This window comes from Acinonyx jubatus, chromosome X, assembly GCF_027475565.1.
Source record: "Acinonyx jubatus isolate Ajub_Pintada_27869175 chromosome X, VMU_Ajub_asm_v1.0, whole genome shotgun sequence".
NCBI classification, from domain to species: domain Eukaryota; kingdom Metazoa; phylum Chordata; class Mammalia; order Carnivora; family Felidae; genus Acinonyx; species Acinonyx jubatus.
The window spans coordinates 91,014,220-91,036,776 of record NC_069389.1 but is presented as its reverse complement, the minus strand read 5'-3'; the positions used below and the strand labels follow the sequence as shown (position 1 = coordinate 91,036,776).

The 22,557-nt window shown below is 38.6% G+C and overlaps 1 pseudogene; it reads right to left on the bottom strand.

Moving 5' to 3' along the window:
- Nucleotides 1-6,164: 6,164 nt before the first annotated feature.
- The window catches only part of LOC113597842 (glutathione S-transferase P-like), an 83,980-nt pseudogene continuing 67,587 nt past the window's right edge, over nt 6,165-22,557 (bottom strand).

Genomic DNA, 22,557 nt, shown 5'->3' with positions numbered 1-22,557 from the left:
CTTTAATAGTTGATAAAGTGAACAATGCTAAATTATTGAAGAACTTTTCCTTTTCTGTTGTTCTGACAGTTGTACTAATGACTGCTGGTGTAGACCTTGGCTTTACTGGCTTCATAATGTTTCTTACTACGCTGGGAATTGGATTGTGAAGTATTTCATAAGCGCAATAATTCTTTGCAATAGAAGACCTTGCTGGAGTCTTGTCATCATCTGAAAAGCAGAAGTTTTATTTATTTATTTATTTTTTCATTTTTGAAGATCGTTTTCTTTTTCTTTTTTTTTTTAATTTTTTTTTTTAATGTTTATTTATTTTTGAGAGAGAGAGAGACAGAGCATGAACGGGGGAGGGTCAGAGAGAGGGAGACACAGAATGTGAAACAGGCTCCAGGCTCTGAGCTGTCAGCACAGAGCCCGAAGCGGGGCTTAAACTCTCGGACTGCGAGATCATGACCTCAGCCGAAGTCGGCTGCTTAGCCGACTGAGCCACCCAGGCGCCCCTTGAAGATCGTTTTCAAGCTAGGGTTGTTAGACTTGACAGCATTCTCCTGAGTGGAATCAATTAGTTGCTATAAGTGATTTGTTTGCTCTTCATTTACAGCTAATTACATACAGTTATATGTCCCTTTGTCTCTTGAAGTCAACACTACACAAAAAATAGCAGCGAGCGAGGTCTCATTTATGTTGTATTCACAAGTGCATGAAAAATACAATTAATGTTGCGAATCTAAGGTTGGAAGTTATTGGAAAAAAAGCATTTTTAGGACATTGCAATCAACTCATATGAGAACCTAACCTTACATCAACATTAGATTTCCATACAAAAAGGCTAATGGAGTATGATACAGTTAAAAGTTTGTATTTTACATAAAGCCTTTCTCAGAAGAACCAGACATTCGTTAAGGTTTTTTTTTTTGCCTTAATATGAGCAAGACCCAAAAGCTTTAATGAAAATTCTCAGCTATAGAATATCAACCAGAAAATAACTACAGAAAAAAAAAAAACAAACATATGGCAGTTTTCCCAACCAAAAGCTCTAGCATTCCTGATAATCCAAGATCAACTCTCCATCCAGTAACCAGGGCAGAGGTCAAAGTTGACCACATTTGATGGCGAATCAATTGGATGTTAAACATAAGAAACTTCAGATGTATCACTTTGGTGATTTAAGGGAAGGGGAGGGTCCATTTCTGTGTCCACGTAGATGGTGCCAATTACATTTAAGCACCTCTAAGGAGGAGCAGCAAAACTCCAATATCTTTGCTATATTTTCAAGTTTTTGAAAGTGGGTGGCTATTCGCATCATCTTAATTTGCGATCGATTTCAGGAAGTGGAAATTCCAACTGGAATTTAAATTGTTTCTGTGGACACGGTCTTCCATTTATCATTCCATTCAGTGTTCCCTTTCTGAAACTTCATGGCCTCTTTATTTCTACGTTGTCTTTTGAGGGTGATTTATGTATTTTTTGTCTTTTTTCCCCCTAGCTTCAGATTTAAACTTAGAAAGAAGAAGGTAAGAAATAAGAGCTCTGGAGACCACCTGGGGCAATGTTAATTTGTTCTTCGTTAATAAAAATTTGACTCACTGTTTTCTCTTGCTTGTTCTCTCCTTTGCACTCCTCTTGCCCTCCAAATGATGACAGGGAAGGAAAATGAAGCAGCTGGCTTTTCTATTTCATATAATTTTACAGATACAGACCGCTCGCAATTCATCAAGATTTTACCTAGGAAAAATGCCTACCTGTAAAATGTCTTTAATGAGCTTGAAAAGTTTGTTGAAATGATCCTTATCTCTAAATTTATAGAACATAGCCGACAATTTTATTTTTTTTTTGAAACCAGTGCCCCCTTTTTGCCCTTTGGGGATATTCAACTGGAATTTTTTCCCATTATTCTCAAACACGGTTTCTAAATCTTTAGTGGCAGCTTTATCGAGATTCAACTCACAAATAGTAAAATTCACGTCTCTAAAGTATATGATCCAGGTTTAAAAAAAAAATACCTTCACAGTTTTGTAAACCATCACCACTCTCCAATTTTTGTTTCTAAATTTCAAAATGTCACTGATAGGTGACATGAATTCTAGAGGTTTTCGTAAAGATAGTAGTTTATTTCAGTAATCATTTCTTCTTTGTTATGCTGATAGTCACCTTAAAACATTGAGCTATAATTAGCAACATCATATTCCCTAAGCTATAGAGTAGTCTATTAAATCTGGAGAGACACTTTGGACTTTTCGGGTAGGACAATCTTTAAGAATATTCAAGGGGTGCCTGGGTGGTTTGGTTAAGCGTCGAACTTCGGCTCAGGTCATGATCTCCCGGTTTGTAGGTTCAAACCCTGCGTTGGGCTCTGTACTGACAGCTCAGAGCCCGGAGCCTGCTAAGGATTCTGTGTCCTCCTCTCTCTCTGCCCCTCCCCTGCTCATGCTCTGTCTCCCTCTGTCTCAAAAATAAATAAAACATTAAAAAAAAAAAAAGAATATTCAATATTGCAGAGTTGTCCTTTTTTATATCTTATTAAAGTTTTATTTAAATTCCAGTTAGTTAACATACAGTGTAATATTAGCTTCAGGTGTACAATATAGTGATTCAACACCTCCCAACAGCACCCAGTGCTCATCACAACTAGTGCACTCCTTAATCCTCATCACCCATTTCATCCCTCACCTACCTCCCCTCTGGTAACTATCAGTTTGTTCTCTATGGTTAAGAGTCAGTATTTTGGTTTGCCTCTCTTTTGTCCCCCATATTCACTCGTTTTGTTTTGTAAATTCCACATATGCGTGAAATCATATGGTATTTGTCTTTCTCTGACTTGTTTTGCTTGGCGTAATACTCTCTAACTGCGTCCATGTCGTTGCAAATGGCAAGATTTCATTCTTTCTCCATGGATGAGTAATATTCCATTGCGTGAATATATATGCAGGACTTGTCCCTTGGTGCAAAGGAATATAGAGTGTATTGGGTGACGAACAGGAATTTGGTGCGCTCAACAGCCTTAATGCTTTATGAAATGTAGTATGTGATGACCCGTTGCTTTAATCAATAATTTGCATCTCGTCCCCAATGCGATTTGTTGTCTCTGTCTGTTTCCTCTGGAATGACACTGAACTAATTTCATCAAAACCAGCTTGATAGACTGAATAGAAGCAGTGGACTTAAGCTGTCAATCTTTAACAAGTATCACCGATTTGTAGGGCAGTTCAGAAAAGGGTTCAAAGATGCAGTTAATCATTATTCCTTTCGTAATAGTAAATGCTGTGAGCTGTGGTAGTTTGGTCACTGCTAAGTGTGAAATAGAATTCAGAAGTGTTTTTCTTAGTTTACGCTGGGAAACATTCTCTGAAGAGACAAATATTGGCAGATACATATGGATGTGCTACGAAAATATTATGTTATAAGATAGGTATTTATGCATGGGTTAATGTGGGAGTACATCAGATGTGTGACCAGTGTAGTCAAAGAAAATTCAGTCAAAATGAAACAGTGGAAAATGTACTAAATAAGCAACAACACTAAGCTAATCTGTATAATTGATAAAATAACAAGGAAGTCATTATAATAACTATAGTAATTCAGCGTTATGTGCTAGGCATTTTCACATGCAATGGAACATTTAGATATAACATGGCCCTACAAGGTAAGCATTCATCTCCTTCTAGGGATGAGGAAGTCAGAGATTACAATTTGTGACGTGGGGCACCTCGGTGGTTCAGTCGGTTAAGCATGTAACTTTGGCTCAGGTCGTGATCTCACGGCTCATGAGTTCAAGCCCCACGTTGGGCTCTGTGCTGACAGCTCAGAGCCTGGAGCCTGCTTCGGATTCTGTGTCTCCATTTCTCTCTGCCCCTCCCCCGTTCGTACTTTGTCTCTGTATCTCTCAAAAATAAATAAATGGCAAACAAATTTATAAAATTTGTGACGTGATTAAGATCACCCAGGGAATACATTGTAGAACCAGGATTATAAACGTAGGGTTATTAAACACTATTAAAGCAATGAACTTGATAGAGGTCATTTGGTGAGTCTTAGAAATGTGGAGTCACGTAAAGATTTAGGTGTGCTTGCCATGGTCATGTGTTTCTTTGATAAGTTTTTCTGGTTTTGTTTATGACTCTTTTGTCTCCACAGCTGTAGGAAATAATAAGTTCATATAACAAATAAATTCATCCCACATGTTTTGTTTTTGATATTGGTTGGGGTATGTGTTTGACTTCCATGTGGCCTTTTGGTTCATGGGGCATTTTCAAGAGAATCATTTTTCTTTTATTCACCATCTGTCTTATAGTTCAGCCTGTTTACAACACTATAAAATCAATTAAATTTGAGAATAAACAAAGCCACTAACTTTGACATAGATCATCCATAAGATTTACGCTCCCCTGTATAATTTTCTCCTTTGGAGTTTAAATAGGTAAGAGGTTGGAAGTGTCCACCTTTAGCTAACGATGACCAAACAGCTCTGCTTTCTTAAGAAGCACACCGCTAGATAGGTGCAGAAGATGGGGAATGTTTTGACTCAGACTCAGTTAGTCATGGGTAACAATGGGGACTGAGTTATATTTAAGTCAAGAATCATTTTTCTCTCGTATTTCTATTTCCCTTTATTACCCATCCTTGAAATCAGTGGATGTCAGGATGAGCAAGCTCATATCAATATGGCTTTTAGGACGGCAAAAAATGATTATGTTCACTCTTTGGAATTACATGAAAATGATTACAACTTATTAATATTTCATTTAAAACACATATAAACCTCTAGTCCCAGTAAATTTTATAGATGGATGCAATATTGGAGGTTCTAAAGACGGTACAAACGAGGAATGCAAATAGTGATTTATTTTCGTTTTTTAGTACTACTCATTTCGTGTGAGATCTGTATGGATTAAAAATACTTTCAGATACTTTGTCCAAAAATATTTAATCACTTTAGGATTCACAGAACATCGTTTCAAGGGCAGTGCTTTGAGCTTGTAATGTTGAGAATTCTGAACACTGTTTTATCACACCATGCAGTTGGAAAAATATCGGGATGAATCTAGTTTATATTTTCATCCTTTAAATTCATAAATATTGCCAAGTTCATAATTCAGTTAAAATCTAAAGTGTGCATTCAACAATTTTAAATTTGCTGATTTTTCCATTAGCGTTAAACAGCTGCTCTCCATTTCTACTAAGGATAAGACCAGAAAGAACGACACTTACTGCATGAAGGATATAGACTAGCATTAGCAAAACCCTCCTATCAGCTTAGTGAGATGTTAGACAACGTTATCAAGGGAGTTGTTAGTCATCTATGCCAGAGATTTTAAAGACATCAATGGTGTTTCGGGGAATGCATTAGGTACAGTTTTCAATGCAAAACAAAAAGAAGAGCGTAATACATTCTGAAGTTTTTTCAGCCCTGTAATTCTGTGCACATTTTATTATAACAAAATATCTTGCTTTAATTACAGTGTGTCATCATCAGAAATTGGAAATGTATATCAGGACAGCAAGTGCCTTAACCTATACAGCTATTTGACTACACCAACACTAGGTAATTAAGAAGTCATTTTGAGGAAGGAATGTCCAACTCCAGATCTATAATCCCAAATCCTACTGGACACTTTCACCAAAACACATGCATGTCTTACAGGCACCTCAAAACCCCAAAAGGCTACTCAAAACCAAAATTTTTTATAATATTCTCAAATCAGTTGTTCATCTTGAGTTGATGTTTTTTCCACCAACCCAACAGCCTCAGAGAGAAAGGAGAGTCATACATGATGTTGTCCCATTGTCCTTTCCCTTATCCCAAATTTCAATTGTTTCATTAACCCTGATATACTTTCAGAAACATATCAAATCAGTCCCTTCTTCTTCATCTCCAGGGCCACTGCTTCCCTTTAGCAACATGGTACATTTCACCCAGAATATTACTGCATGAGTTTCCGAGAACCTTTCCTGCTTCCACTCTTTCTTACCTCTTCAGGGTAATTCTCCCCACTGCTTCTAAAATCTGGCAGTGGCTGCCTGTTGCATGCATAGGATAAAGTTAAAACTCTTAATTATGAGTTAAAAATAATCCCTTCTTGGTCTAGCCCTTGACTGTATCTCTGGCCTCATCTCCCAACCTTCTCCAAATAAAATTCACTCACCTAGTAAGAACAACTCATTTTCTTTCAAGGGATCCGCTTGTTTATATCCTCTTCCTTCTGCCTGGATCTTCTTCTTTGCGTCTCCACCTGACCACGTTCAAATACAATCTCTGGAGTAACCAACCTGCCTCTATTATGGTGCACACTGCATTCTATTGCCATTACCACTTGTCTGTCTCTCTCCCTAGACTGAACTGCAGGGGGCATAGTGACAGTCAACATGTAGGTCATGTTTGCATCCAAGTAACTCAATAGATCTAGCACATAGTTGAGGTTTAATAAACTTATTAATATTATGCGTCAAGTAGAATTTGCCCAAGAGTTGGAGGGAGCTAAAACAACACCTCCCCCGGGGTCATGTAGTTTCACAGCTTTCTTTAAGTTGTATGTTAATAGTTACCCTTGGGCAAATGGTCAACTTGAAGAAAAAATTGGCCCAATGGTAGCAAAACTTTTAGAGGTAAAGCTCTAAATCAAGTTAGTTTCTCCCATGCAGTGCTTGGCTCTGTTTTTAGACATGACTCACTAAAACTAGTCTATCTCCAGCAAGCTAAGCAATGAACTTTTCTGGAAGAATTTGTCAAAAATTCTAAGTTGAAAACATTTTAGAATGTTTGAAGACAAATGGAGAATTAAAATTCTTGAATACTCTATAGATGAGTACATACTTTTCTTTAGAACTCAGTTTTGAATTATATTGTATTATATTATGTTTTTCAGCTTTATTGAGATATGGCTGACAAATACAGTTGTAATATAAAGTGTACAACACGATGATTGATATATGTATGCCTAGTGAGAGGTTCCCCACCATTGAGTTAGTTAACCCATCTGTAACCTCTCATATTTACCTTTTTTTGTGGTGAAAACATAAGTTCTCGTTTCTTGGCAAATTTCAATACAGTGTTATCAACTATAGTCACAATTTTATACATTATATTCTCAGACCTATTCATCTTTAAAAAATTTTTTTTAATGTTTATTTATTTTTGTGTGTGAGAGAGAGATAGAGCATGGGGGAGAGGCAGAGAGAGAGGGAGGCAAAGAATCCTAAGCAGGCTCCAGGCTCTGAGGTGTCAGCACAGAGCCTGATGTGGGCCTCGAACTCATGGAGCGCGAGATCGTGACCTGAGCCGAAGTCGGACGCTGAACTGACTGAGCCACCCAGGCACCTCTTAAGATTTTATTTTTAAATAATCTCTACACCCAACATGGGGCTCAAACTTACAACCCTCAAGACCAAGAGTCTCGTGTTCCACTGACTGAGCCAGCCAGGACCACCCCCCCTCCCCGACGCCTTTTAAGTTTTTAATACATTTTTAATTGATTTTTTGTGAATGGTATAAGACAGGGGTCGAGTTTCATTCTTTTGCATGTGGCTGTCCAGTTGTCCCAACACCACTTATTGAAGAGACTTTCTTTTCCCCACTGTATAATCGTAATCATTAATAACTCTCTTGATATAAAGCTAATATAACTAAATTATATAGTTAATTCACACCCCAATGGCCTGTGGCCTAAAAAGAGATTAATCCGTAAAAAGTCAGATTTTACCAAAAATAAGAATTATAATAAAATTTGGGAAAAAATAATTCATGAAGTCACTTTGCAAATTACTTACGCTCATTTTCATAAAATGCATTTGTTACTCTGATAATAGGAAGGGATTTTGAAATTTCGATAGGTTGGTAAACCATATAAGATCATTTGGACTTTTTTTGTGTGCGATCTTACAGCTAACCCTATGTATTTTCCTTACTTGAAACAACAACCGAGTAATCTCACGGTAGTAACGCACCTCTGGAGGCAGCCCGTTCCTTTTGACTTTCGTAAGATGTTTCCTCGCACTGAGTTGTCATTTCTCTCAGATTTACCCAATGGAGCTTCTTAAGTGTGTTCATTCCCTTATATGGTAGTCAAGTTATTTGAAAGCGGGCCTCAAGCGTCCCCCGTGTTTCTTTTCCTCACACTACATATCGTGGAATTTTAGGCTTACTCACAGTGTTGGTTGCCTGCTTCTGGAAACACTTGTTTTTAAAATGTGGTGCAGAGAATTGCATTTGATAACTGCAGGCGAGATCTACCTTGCGGTGGGACTTTGCAACTCACGATCTGGGTACTGTAGCTGTGTAACCAAAGCCGAATTTTGGATGAATATAGCTGGTAATTGTGTGACTATTTCAAAATAAATATCTGAATGCAACTCGATTTATGTATGGAAATGTTGGTCGCTTTAACTCACTTAGTTCCTATTTGAAGTGCTTCCACACTGTCTTGCAGAATTTTTCCTTAAATCTGAAACTAATTAATTTCCACTGTTGCAGGTTCTGACTGTTTTAATCTGCTTCATAAGCTCGCTTTAACCCTCCACACCCGCTTTTGATAAACCTTCCCTCCCCACTTTACCAGTGTTCGAGATGTTTTAGAACAGTTTTTGAGGTATTCCTGCTGAGCTAGCACCTTGTAAAAACTTTCCCATTATGGTCTCAACAATCTGTAAAGGAGTAAATAAGAGGCTTAAGCGAAAAAGAATTTAAATGTCCAATAACAGTAAGCAAATAGCTGCCATATAAAGTAGTATTACTAGGAGAAGAGAATTTTGCTTTCTAATTAAAAATAGAGTGTAAAGTAGCTTCCTAGGTTGAGAAAAAATTGTCATGAGGCACTTTAATTCTTTTTGTTGGAGATATATTTTTATTGAAACATACATGGGATTCAATGTTATATTCGTTGCAGGTGCACAACCAGAGTGGTTGGAGAATTACATACATGAAGAAATGCTCACCGTGAGTGTAGTTACCATTACAATTACCAATACATTTTCCCAACATTTCCCAACATTTTCCCAATGTACTGGTTAAGTTACCAATACATTATTACAATATCATTAACTGTATTTCCTATGCTATACTTTTTTTTTTCCTTCTCGTTATTTATTTATTTTTTTGGTCCTGGGACAGGGAAGGCAGGCAGCCCCTGCCTCCTGCTGGGGGTGCCACAAGCCCTCCCTGTTTCCCATTGCCACCGATGGGGAGGTTCATGTGTTTGGAGGAGGCCAGGGAGGCCCTGAGCTTGGGCCAGTTGCTGAGGCGGACCAGGTAGGCGGAGAGCAGGGGAAAGGAGTCCGGGCAGCGGAGGGCCAGCACCTGGCGAATCAGCTACAAGTCCGGCAGGTTGCAGTTCTTAAAGGAGATCCTGTTGCCCAGGAAGAAGGTCTGCCCCGCCCCCCTACCCCCCCCCTCCCCCATCAGGTTCTGGGACGGCAGGGTCTCAAAAGGCTTCATGTGCCCCAGGAGTGCCTTCACATACTCCTTGCCCGCCTCATAGTTGGTGTAGATGAGGATGGCATATTTGCAGCGGAGACCCTCCATGCCGTCACGCTCTATGTCCACCAGGGTCATCATCCCCTGCAGCTCCTTCCCATACAGCCCCGGGGGAGTGGCCCGGGTGTCGCATTGGACTGGTACAGGGTAAGGTCTCCATCTTGGAACTTGGGAAATTGCCCATACAGACAGGAGGCCTCCTTGGTCACCACCTCCTCCTCCCAGGTCTGCCCCTGGTCAGCCAGTAGCATGCCCATGGCCTTGAACAGGGAAACAGACGATGGAGTAGGGCAGCACAGTCACTGTGTGGTCAGAGGTGGTTGTGGTGGCGGCAGAGGTCCTATACTATACTTTTTATCCCCATGACTTATTTATTTTATAACTGGAAGTTTGTGTCTTTTAATCCCCTTCACCTACTTCATCCATCACCCCCACCCTCCTTCCCTCTGGCAGCCATCCGTTGAGGTAGTGCAATTCTTAAGTAGAAACGTGTTGCTGATTTAAGAAGTAATTTAAAAAGTGTAATGCCTTGTGTTTGCATCCTTCCCAGAAAATATTCTATGAATTTCCGTATTTCCTACGTGATTTCAGTTTTCATGCTAAAGTTACTGGCAAGTTTCCATCCACGGAGCACCTCCTGTTTGTGAAGGGATAATGTTCTATATGAAAATCTGAACTGACTAGGAAGAAAAAAAGTATCTCAATGTGATTATTTGCCTTACTAAACAACTTACAATTTACATACTTTCTCTTGCTTTTTTATTTTGATTGATTTATTCTTCTTTCAAGTTTTTATTCAAATTCCAGTTACTTATTTTTAAAAAGATTTTATTTCTTTTAAAGAAATTTTTAACATTTATTTTGAGAGAAGAGAGAGCTAGCACAAGCAAGGAAGGGAGGGGCAGAGAGAGAAGGAGAGAGAGAGAATCCCAAGCAAGCTCCATGCTGTCAGCATGGAGCCCAACTCGGGGCTTGATCCCATGAACCGTGAGATCATGATTTGAGCCGAAACCAAAAGCCAGAAGCTCAACCAACTGAGCCACCCAGGTGCCCCTAAAAGATTTTATTTTTAAATGATCTCTACACTCGACATGGGGCTGGAACTCACAACCCAGAGGTCAAGAGTTGCATGCTGTACTGTCTTAGCCATTCAGGTACCTCTGAAAAGCAATAAAGCTTTTTTAAAGTGAGAAATAATGAAAAAAAAAAAAAACCCGCTACGCTTTTAGTTGCACGTTTATTACACAAAGCAAGGAACACCCACATGAGACTTCTATTCAAACAGGAAAAGCCTGTTCGTATTGATTACTGTTATCGCTACTGAGTCTCTGGGTAAATTTTTCTAAATTCTAAGAATACAATGGACAGAAAAAAAACCCCGATTGGCTGTTAATTGAAAATGTGTTTGTAAAAATTTCAGTAATGAAAATATTAAGAGTAATGTCTACTTTTATTGAAGTATACTATTAAAAACGTCTTGCCCTATTTGTAACTTGCCTTGTGCTTTTTCTATTATACTTTGATATTTTTCAAGTTCATTAACACGTCAGTGGGAAATTGAATTTATTATTTTCCTGGCAGTTCCCAAATGAAATGTGAACTTCAGTAATGCTAAAATATCAAAACATGTTATTTTTTCCAGCATATTACTGGAGGGCTTTTATCTTGAGTTTTCCTTAATTGACATATGACAAATCTGTTTATCAAGCAGGCATTTTCTACTGCATGGGAAAATTGTTAACCTGTGGGAGTGACAGATGATTTTGAGAATGTAACTTTAATCATTATCTCTTTTGTCACCAGGTATGAAGACTGCAGTAGATAATGGTACTGCTTTTTGTGACATTTCATTTTTCTGTCAATTTTTCCATGCTAACCTCTTACATAAAACAATTCAAGTTTCTTAACCACGTATGTTTCCTGTAAGTTACAGCTTCTCCTAAAAGAGATCTTTGGCAATTACATTTCAACTTTTCACGGAAAATGGGGTTTCACTATACTGATCTTTCTCCCATATGTTTATCAGGGTTACTTAGCTTATTCCCGGGATCAGAACATTTTCTGGTAAATTCTGTTAAGACCGTAAATACTGCCCTGATTTCTGTATTGTTGATTACAAACCAGTCTTATAAATTTGTGGATACTTTGCTTATAATTGGATGAAGATTGATAAATTCTGACTACATATGTAAGCCAAATAAACAATCCTTGTATATGCACAGGTTGGAAATGAATGTTGATTATATATATATATATATTTATATATACATATGTATATATGTATTTATATATACATATATATGTATTTATATATATTTATATATATGTGTGTATTTATATATATATATTTTAATGACCCCATCTTTCATCTTGTGATTCCCCATTTCTCTCCAAAACACACTCATTGAAATATCCATGACTATGGTCATTCTCTAATTTGAAAGTGTTCATACTTCCAGATTCTACTCTTTTTAGGGCTTTTTCATAGCACATAGAGAATTTACTGCTAATAATTTAAAAGTGTTTAAAAAGACCAATTAAACTTTTTTTTAAATGTGTTTAATTTTTTTAATGTTTATTTATTTTTCAGAGAGAGACAGAGCACGAGCAGGGGAGGGGCAGAGAGAGACGGAGACACAGAATCCAAAGCAGACTCCAGGCTCTGAGCTGTCAGCACAGAGCCCGACGCGGGGCTCGAACTCACGAACCATGAGATCATGACCTGGGCTGAAGTCAGCCACTTAACCAACTGAGCCACCCAGGCGCCCCCCCAATTAAACTTTTAAAGGATACTGTGAAACACGAAAAATTCCTAGAACTAAATAATTTTTATACAGTAGAGAAGTGGACTCTGGCTGGGCAAAATAGTAATCCTTCTTTTAACAAGACTCAAATAACTTAATTGTAAATTAACCTGAATTTTCTGTTCTCTTCCAGAAAAATGAATTTAGGTAAAAGAAAATTTTTTGCTAAGTGTTTTGGGGCCAATTAATATTCAATTAAACATTGTCTAAACCTACTACTGCAGAACTCTACCATCAATTCGAAGTTCAGCTTTTACCTACAACGTGAAAGTAGAGAGCTAGATCTTAAGTTGAATGGTTGCCAAATGTTTTTTTTTTTTTTTTAAGTTTTTAAAATTTATTTTGGGAGAGAGACAGTGTGTATGTGCTTTGTGCGTGAGTGAGGGCAGGGCCGAGAGAGGGAGAGAGGGAATCTCAAGCAGACTCCACATTGTCGGCTCAGAGCCTGCCGAGGGGCTCAAACCCATGAACTGTGAGATCATGGCTTGAGCTGAAATCCAGAGTTGGATGCTTTACCTACTGAGCCACCCCGGCACCCCAGCCAAATGTTTGGTGTAGGTAATGAGATAGGTGCTGTAGGCTGATATTCTTTATGGAGATTGGGGAAGCCTTAAAATGTGACCTGAAATATGGGTATTGGTTTCCATTAGGTAGATAGAGAAGACGAAGGCATTCCAATTGAATGTAATGGTATAAATGGGCTGCCTGACCAAAATGCAAGGATGGAATTAGGATAGGCTTGGCTAGACCAAAGGATTCTTATATTAGAGCAAGAAATAGGTGTGTAGACACATAAATCAGGTTGTGTTCCAAAACGATTAATCTTGTAACATTGTATATAATAAACTACAGTGAAGAGTGAAGACAGATGGGTCAGTGAATCAGAATACTCTGTGTTCATTCTTGAAACACATGAAAACGTCCAAGAATTGGTTGGTCAGAGGCAATGACAATTTAAAGGATGGTATGGGACTGATGATGACATGGCAACTGGTTCTGAAAACCAAGGAAGAAATAAACAAAGACGTGCAATATTTAGCATCTAAGTGATTGGATACTGTGCTTTTGGGGCAGCATGACATAATGGTTAAGAATGCGGACTCTACATTTAAAGTACGTTGGTTCTAACGCCCCTTACCAGAGTGTCCTCATCTGTAAAATATGGTTTTACGGGAAGGCCTACCTTATGTAAAGTCTTAAGTGAATTAATATGTATTATGCTCGTAGAAGAGAGTCTTGGGATAAAAAGGGTGATTGGCAAAATTATTGACTCACTGACAGGAATCAGAAAGTCCCGCACGACCGTTCACCGTGTGCCCGCAAGGTGGGAAAGTGAACTAGCATAGTTCAGAAACTTGGAGAGCTATAAGGCCTACATAAAACATACTGTATTCAATTGTCTCTCAATCAGAAATTAATTCAGAGCACCCTATTTTCTTAGCCTCCCACTATAATTAAGCTACTTGACTTGATCCATAAATCATGCTTCCTGTTACATCATTGTCTGTATGCCAAAGGTAGCTGCAACAGCTCACCTTTATGAGTGAAGTGCCACTAATCTTTATGAGTGAAGGACAACCTAGACAAAAACAATTCCAAGGCGATGTGCCATGTTCTGAATCAGGCTTGGCATATATGACTCTACGAAGGCAATTTTCTTCAGTTTATGTGAGGCCTGTTGATATTATTGCAGTTTATTTGCCTGTAGAGTAAATTTATGCCGCCAACAGACAAGTTTGACACTTTCATTTGTACCGACACAGCCAATGAATATACAATTTTTTGTTGTTGTTGTTGTTGTTCGGCATCACCGAGTCTCCTCGAAGCAAAGTCGCTCGGTAAAGGAGATTTTTTTTCTCTGTCAATTTTCTCTCTGCAAGCAAACACCCACCCAGCCAGTGGGATTTCTCCGGCCCTCACCTCAGATGTATGCCCACTGGGTTTTCACAATGTGGCATGCTTTGCAAGGAAGTTGGACTAAATTAAGGAAAAAAAAAAAGTAAGTGCTGCCCAAATAGCCATGTTTTCCAGTCTGGGTACCAGACTGACTGCTGCTGAACGTTTTTCCCTTGCCACATCGGTAATTCATTTCACACATAAACACACAAAGTTCGTAGGAGAACTTTTTTGAGAGACTTGGGTTGAGGACACTTTTTCATAGTGGTGCTCCAATTCTAAATTTTTGCTGGGACGCCTGGGTGGCTCAGTCAGTTAAGCCTCCGACTCGGATCATGATCTCATGGTTTGTTAGATAGGGCCCCGTGTTGGGCTCCACACTGACAATGCTGAGCCGGCTTGGGATTCTCTCCCTCTCTCTCTGCCCTCCTCTACTCGCTCGCGCGCGTGCGGTCTCTCTGTCTCTCAAAATTAAGTACATAAACTGTAAATTTTTGCTTACTCCTCTTATGCTTCCATACATTAAAGCAAGATTGGGGAAACACTAGGACAAATCCTGGCTTTCAAAATCTGAATCTTTCATTTATAAAATCGCAGAGCTACATGTGAATGTAAACTATGCAAAAGGATATATATATATATACACACACATATACATATATGTATACACATAGACACACACATATATCTTTTATATATAAGAGAAACCAACTGTACTTTCTGAATGACATAATCCGCATAATCCTTTCTTATCACATCAGGTGGTCTTCCTCGGCGTTTCATGATGGATAAAGGTTCGTGAAAAATGTCTTAGGAAACTAGTGACAGCAATTGTAGTGAATTAAGTTGATTCTAGGAGACTGCTATTCAGGATAGGGTACTCTCTGAGAGGCTGAGATAATGCTGGTGTTTCCATTTCAGTCCACATCCGTCATCAACTTTGCTTTATCTATGAAAGCAATTATGTAGGCTTGTGCATTAGGTAAAACCCAATGTGTTCTTGGGGATATATAGCAATTTCACATTGGAGTTCTTTGCTGTTAACATAGGGAGTATTCTACTAAAAATGTTAATTTATAAGAATTTTACAGGAAAAGCCATTCAAATAATGGGAGGGCTTTAGCAGTGCTGTATTAGATACTATTGGTTTGCTTAAATCACTTAAAAGGAACTTCTAGTAAGGCATTCCCAGAACTTCCATTATGACAACCATACTTTGGTAGAGATGGAAGGCTTAATTATGGAACAGATCTATGTTATTATTTAGCTATGCAAATGGAACTTTCTATCATTAAAAAAGATGTTGGTTGATCAAGCCATGAAGTTGAGTATGTAGGGCCACTGTCAAGTTGGTCACAAATAATTTGCCCAAGCCTGCTGCTTACATTCCAGTGGCACTTACTCCTCCTGGCTGCTGATTCCTATGGCCTCACGAGGAGATCACCATGATCATTTGGCTCAGGAGAAGAAAACTCATGTTTGATTTATAGAAGGTTCTGCTGTCAGACAGCATGCTATCACAAGGTAAAGGTGGATTACGGTCACATTACCAGCCTCCTTGGGAGTATCCCTAATGAGTAATAAGAGAAGACAATCTTCCATGTGGACACAGCTCCAAGCTCCAGTGTTTCTCTGGAGGCCCAGTTGGCCTGAAGAATAACATGGTCTAAAGAATGGATGTACACTAATTCATGGACAATAGCTATTAGAACGAACAGATGGTTAGGGGCTTGATGGGAGCAAGATTAAAGGATTGATGACAAGAAGTTTGGGAAAGAGGAACTTGGATGGACCTCTTAAGATGGTCTCCAGTTGTAGATATTTGTGTCTTGTGTAAATTCTCCCTAAATGCACTTACTGCAAAGGTGGGCTTTCGATAATCAGGTTGACAAGATGACCTATGCAGTGGATGTCTGTCAACTTCTATCCTCAGCTACACCAGAGGTTATTGAAAATAACTCATGAAGGAAAAAATGGTCTTGGTGGCAGGGATGGGGATTATGCGTGCATGTGCTCAATTTTATAGACGTTCCCTCTCCAAGACATTTCTGCCTAGCATCGCTGTTGTGTCCACAGTCGATCAATAGCAGTGACCAATCCTGAGTCCCCTCCATGTATCAGAGGATCTGTCAGTTACCTGCCATCATGTTTGTGAGGGGCTATGGACAGAGTTGTCTTCATGGGAACAGAAACTTATTGGGGATATGGATCTTCCTTCTTTGTTTGCCATATTTCTGCCAGCTCCACTGTCCGTGAACTTACTGCATACCCTAGTCACCATCTTGATTTGCCATACAGCACTGCTTCTGAATGAGTCATGAATTTATGGAGAGAGAGTATGTGTGCCAATGAGCTGACATTCCCAGGACTCCCGCCTTGTAACTTATCAGTCAGAATACCATTCCCGAATCTCTATCTCTAGTTTTTACTTCTGTTTTTCACACCCACTTTTCAGTTTCCTGTCTTTATGTTTGGCGCATGCTGTTCCATCTGCTTCACTGTCGTTATTCATTAAAATGTCTATATCTTTTGAGAACCACCCCAAACATTGCGCTTGCTCCCTTGATTCCTTTTTGAACTTTGTCCCTACCTTTCGATTGACACTTGATTTAATCAATAGTTTTTGGGTAGTCATTTGCCTATTGGTCTTATTTCTTTGCAGGCTTGGAAGTATCACATGGGCAGGAACTGTATCTTACTCTTCCTTACATCACCTGTAGATCCTTGTGCCCAGTAGGTCCTCAATAAATATTTATTGAATAGTATCAATAGCACATAGCTTTGTAATACTGAATGCATAAATGAGTAAGAAGAGAAACAAGGCAACAAAATAGTACCTTAGTGTAATATTTCTTTTAACCAGTGTTTCTTATATGGATGTACATAGAAATTGACCTGGAAAGAGAGAGTCACCCTTTCTTGATTTCACCCACTGAACGTTGCGAGGAAGCATGAAAAATGTGGGAATAGAAGCCTTTCCTTATCAAAGTGACTAAAGTTCTCTATGTGAAGGAGAAAATATGTGCAGACGGCATTTGAGAGCAATTTTTTCCAAGCTATAAAAAATGCTGTGGAGTTGAAAAGACAAACTTTATTGCAAAATTTGAGTCAAAATATCTCAGGGTTGAATATTCAAAAAAAAAATACTTCTTTTCCCCTGGTCGTATAAGAGGTTTGCCATTGTAGTTGAATAGACAATATACTGGGTCTATATTCCACTGAAGTTAGAGCAAGGAGGATTTTTGTTTGTGTTTCTATTATCTAAGGTTGGAAATTGAGTATGTGATACAGGATAAATGGACTTTCTTGCTGCCATTGATTTCAGATATCTTAGTCACTTCTTTCGTTTGTGAACCACCAGGGTTTATGTGAGCATATATCATTTTAAATGCGTTGGTTCTTGAATTGGATGCAAGTGTAAAGAAGAAAGCTTTGAACATCAGAACTTAATCAAAAATAAAAACAACTTAAGCTGTCTATAGAAGATGCCATAGATTTATGAGTAGTATGAATTACTGTGACAGTTTTCTTTAAATATGTCAAAACTCACTCCAGATGCTCTCTTTGCTTTATTGAATATTTGAAAGCAAATTGATTCAGTCACATGAACTCTGCCCAAGCAATATATAGCTTCTGCTTAGCAGAAGGTACCTCCCTTATAAAAATATAAGCATGAATATTGGATATTATGTGATGAATGATGTTCAAGTACATCATTCATGCATTTCAGCTTAAATGGTCTATGGAAAGAATATGCATAAAGTTAGGAATTTCAAGGTACTGATGAAGCATTAGATTGAGTAAGTGACATCCGGTTTCCATGGGAATTATATAAGAGAAAACCATGATCTAAGGGTAATCGCTCCATATTTATGACTCATTTTTTTTTTCTAACTGAAGAATTTTATTTAGCAAGAAGGGCCAAAAAATAATGACATGATGTACATTTGCTACTTAGCTACGAGGAGATGCACAGTCTCAAAACAGGAATTCAACTTTGATGGCTCTTCAGTCCAAGCAAAGTTGATTGGTGGGCGATTTGCCCTGTTCTTATTCAGAGATTCAGTGACACAAACGCACATTTAATTAGCTGGGATTGCCCCTTGACATCATTTGCATTAGCTGGTAAAAAAAAAAAAAATTCTGCTGTTATAGGTTCGAGTAAAGGTGTTCCGGGGACAGTTTATTTTTATTTTATTTTACTTTTGTAGCCATCAAATCAGGAAGTGTAACTCTGAATCAGATACTCGTTTGAAAGGTACTGTTGAGCAAGCTGAGACTCAAATCACTGCCCTAAAACTTATCTTGGATTTGCTCTTAATTTTGTTGTTATTGAGGCTTACGTTTGGCCCTAATGCTTCATCTTTATCATATACACCTAGGATGAATTTTTCTTGTGCATAGGGTGCAACGAGAAATGAAATCCAGATTTAAGGCAATTATTTGGGTACTTCAGTACCATACAATGGGCTTCAAGGGAAAACAGGGTGTGCAGATATTTACTAACCGTAGTGCTGGTCTAGACAACCTAAATTTCCTGAGATAGTGGCTTGGGCTTTCACATGGCCAATCGTAATCTTACCTGTGGCTGTTCAGTTCACTGTTTAGATCATAGGACTGATGAAATGTCATCTCACTGTGGTTTTCATTTCTCCACGGTCTCTCTCATTATACCTCTTCACCATCACCAAATGTCGATTCAGGCCTTACAACTAGCTCTTGAAGATTCTGGATAAAATGCGCGGTCTCTGTCCTTCAGCGGCATAGTTAGGGAGACAAGCTGTATGCATAAAAATACAAGTCATTAGCACTATAAAACTTGCCAATCAAGTGGTGTGAGGGTAAGAGCTGTAGTTGCATTGGACTCCAGGTTGAATTGAAACTGGCCAGCTCCCTTAAATGGAGATAACAAGGGCGACTGAGCAAAAGATTTTAATGAGATAAGTAGAAACAACTCACTGCTCTTCGCAAACAGGTCAGAGGGCATGCCCACCCGAGCACTGGTCGCTAGCGTTTTCTTTGTCTTAGTAGGAGAAAGAAATCCTATTAGGTGACACCGTAGAACGCCCAACTTCTCTTTATCAGATTCTATGACTTCACAAATAGACTGCTCTTTGCCACTTTTTCTTCATTCCGATCTTTAAGAGAGTACATTGACTTCCCTTCATCTCTTCCCCTCCCTCGGTGGTGTTTATGCTTCTGGTCCTTAATGCGGTTTCTTGGGTAAGTCTGGCACAGAACCTTGCGATTTGCTCCTACTGGTTTCCCTCATTTTCTTGCAATTGCCAGACCCTTAAAATGCCGTTGGGCTCCTCGGTTATGTACTCGGTCATCTTAGGTTTCAAAAACGTCTCAAGTTTTTAGGAAGCATAATCCACATTCTCTGGGAAGGATGAGAGGCCTCATCGTGGGAGCAGTCTGGGGAAGCGGAACCTGACTCCCTTTGTCACGGGATCCTCCGTACAGGACGGAGGTCCCTATCTACTCTAAGGCTAATTCACTTCTCCCCAGTTGTCTTTGTCCTTCCTCCACCTTCCTAGCTTGGAACTTAAATTGGGTTCTTTCCCCGCATCTGCAAACTTAATTCAGTCCCCGCCTGTCTCTCCCTCTGTCAAAGATTCCCAGATACATATTTGAGATTTACTGACACCTTTGTGATGGCTTCTGTGAGAATTTAATGACTTTCCATGCCCTAACTGACTGCTAGATTATTTTTTCCCTCAGGGCTTGATGTCTCTGACGAAGAAACATGCTTTTGGAACACAGCGAATGTAGACAAAATGTTATGGGAGTAAAATCAAAAGAAGTTGAGAATCCACAGTGACTTCTCACCTCCCCAATTAGTTTTCATGTGACACCACGCATGGCATATTTACTCCTAATCAGAGAATGGATTTGCATTTTGGGTTGTTACAGTTCGACAAATGTTTGTGTGTGTGTCAAAAAGTCACCGATTTAAGAGAAAGCAGCCACGCACTGTCAGTTCCCTAGATGCACGGAGCCAATTAAAATGACTTTTACAAGGGCCTGTAAAATGTGTACCTGTTGTTGGAGAGTCAGAATTAAAACTTAGAATTAAATGCCACTTACATATATTTGAAGTATTCCATCACTGTCTCAGACAAAAGGAGTGAGGCATTGGGTGGCTTATAAAAATTTTTATTAGAACTTGGTAAAGAATGATATAATGCTGGCAGGAGCAGCAGCAAATATTTTGTGACCTGAACATTCACACTGTGTCCTGAGGCTCTTGCTGTAAACATTAGCTACAATTTGGGCCTAGACTGCCCTTGATAACACTAATGACAATGTCATTGTTTTAAAGGGAAGGCAGCTTTAACACTTCTGAGATGATAGATGTAAAATAACCCCTGAATTTAATATTCTTAAATATTATTATAACTATCTCTGCTTATTTATCGTGTACCAAATATGAAGGAATAAAGTTGATGTGATGAGGGAAAATGAGATGATCTAAGCAAAAATGTGGACAAATAAACCACAGGGGCGCCTGGGTGGCTCCGTCGGTTGAGCCTCCCACTTCGGCTCAGGTCATGATCTCACGGTCCGTGGGTTCGAGCCCCGCGTCGGGCTCTGTGCTGACAGCTCGGAGCTCGGAGCCTGCTTCGGATTCTGTGTCTCCCTCTCTCTCTGCTCCTCCCCTGATAATGCTCTGTCTCTTCCTGTCTCAAAAATACATAAACACTGAAAAATTTTTGCAAATAAACAACAAATTTTATAAATGCTGGAGAAGAAACACATTACCAGTCATATACCTTGGAAGTCATGTCTACATTTTTAGGGCATGTAACCATAGTTAAGTTCTTCCACGGTTTGTAAGTGATAGAGATCAGAACGATCTGAAGGATTTTAATGTCAATTTTTCACCGAGCTGGTGTTTATTTAGTGTGTTGCTTAATTTACACAGATTTGTTAATTTCTAAATTTCTTTGTTACTGATTTCTAATTTCACTCCACTGTGATTGCAGAACATATTTTGTACCATTTCTAACTTTTTTAATTTTAAAAATTTGAGGCTTGTTTTATGGCCTAACATGATCTATCCTGGAGAATGTTTCATGTACAGTTGTGAAGTGTTTTTATTCTGCTATTACTGATAAGTGGTTGTTGTTTTGTGATCTCTCTTTTTTTTTTTATACACATTTTCATTTTTAAAAATTAGGTTTTGCATCTTTCTTTTTTTATAGTGTCGGCAATTACTGCAATAGATTACCTTCAAAGAACTGCTTTATGTATGTTAGTGATTCATCACTTTCACCAGAAACTAATATTATGCTATATATTAACTAACTAACAGGAATTTAAATAAAAACTTGAAGAAAAAAGAAACTTGTTTTAGCAGGACTCCATGAAGCTTAGTATGTTTTATTTTCATTTTCATTCACCTTGTAGTTGTTTTCGATTTTCATTTATCTCAAAGTTTAGAAAAAGTTTGGATGGTTTAAGCATTATGTTCCTCAATTTCCAGTTCTCCTTCTGTTATTAATCTTTAGTTTCATTCCCCTGTGGTCGGACATGATACATTTTATTATTGTAATTCTCTAAAACTTATTGAGGTTTGTTTTCTGGCCTAGCATGTGGGCTATTTTGGAGAATGTTCCCTGCCAGTTTGAAAAGAACGTATATTAGGTTGTTGTTGGGTGGAGTATTCTGTAGGTGCCTGTTAGATCTAGTTGGGTAATAGCATTAACTTTTCCATTTCCTTGTTGATCTGCCTCATTGTTCTATTATTGGAATTGGGGTATTGGAGTTCTACACTGTTATTGCCAGATTGTCGATTTCTCCTTTCACATCTATTAGTGTTTGCTTTATGTATTTGGGGGCTGTCTTTTTAGATGCATACATGTTTATAATTGCTATATATTCTAGCTGTATTAATGTTTGTATTATTATGAGGCATCCCTTTTATCCCTAATAATATTTTATCTTATTTTATTTTTATTTGTTTATTTTTTTTACATTCAGAGAGAAGACCTTTTTACTGCTTTATTATTGCATAATGTCCTGGATATATTTGATACCGCTTACAGCTCCAATACACCTGTCACTGCACCTCACTGCTAAGTCAATGACAGTATTAATGTTTTTATTATTATGAGGCATCCCTTTCATCCCTAATAATATTTTAAATGACGATTCTGCCTGATATTAGTATAGCTACTATATGGGGTGCTTGGGTGGCTCTGTCAGTTAAGCATCCAACTCTTGATTTTGGTTCAGATCATGATCTCATGGTCGTGAGATCGAACCCCGTGTCCGGTTCCACACTGGGCATGGAGCCTGCTTAAGATTCTCTCTCCCGCTACCCCACACGCGCTCACTCTCACTTTTGAAAAAATAAAATAAATTAGTATGGCTACGGTAGCTTTCTTA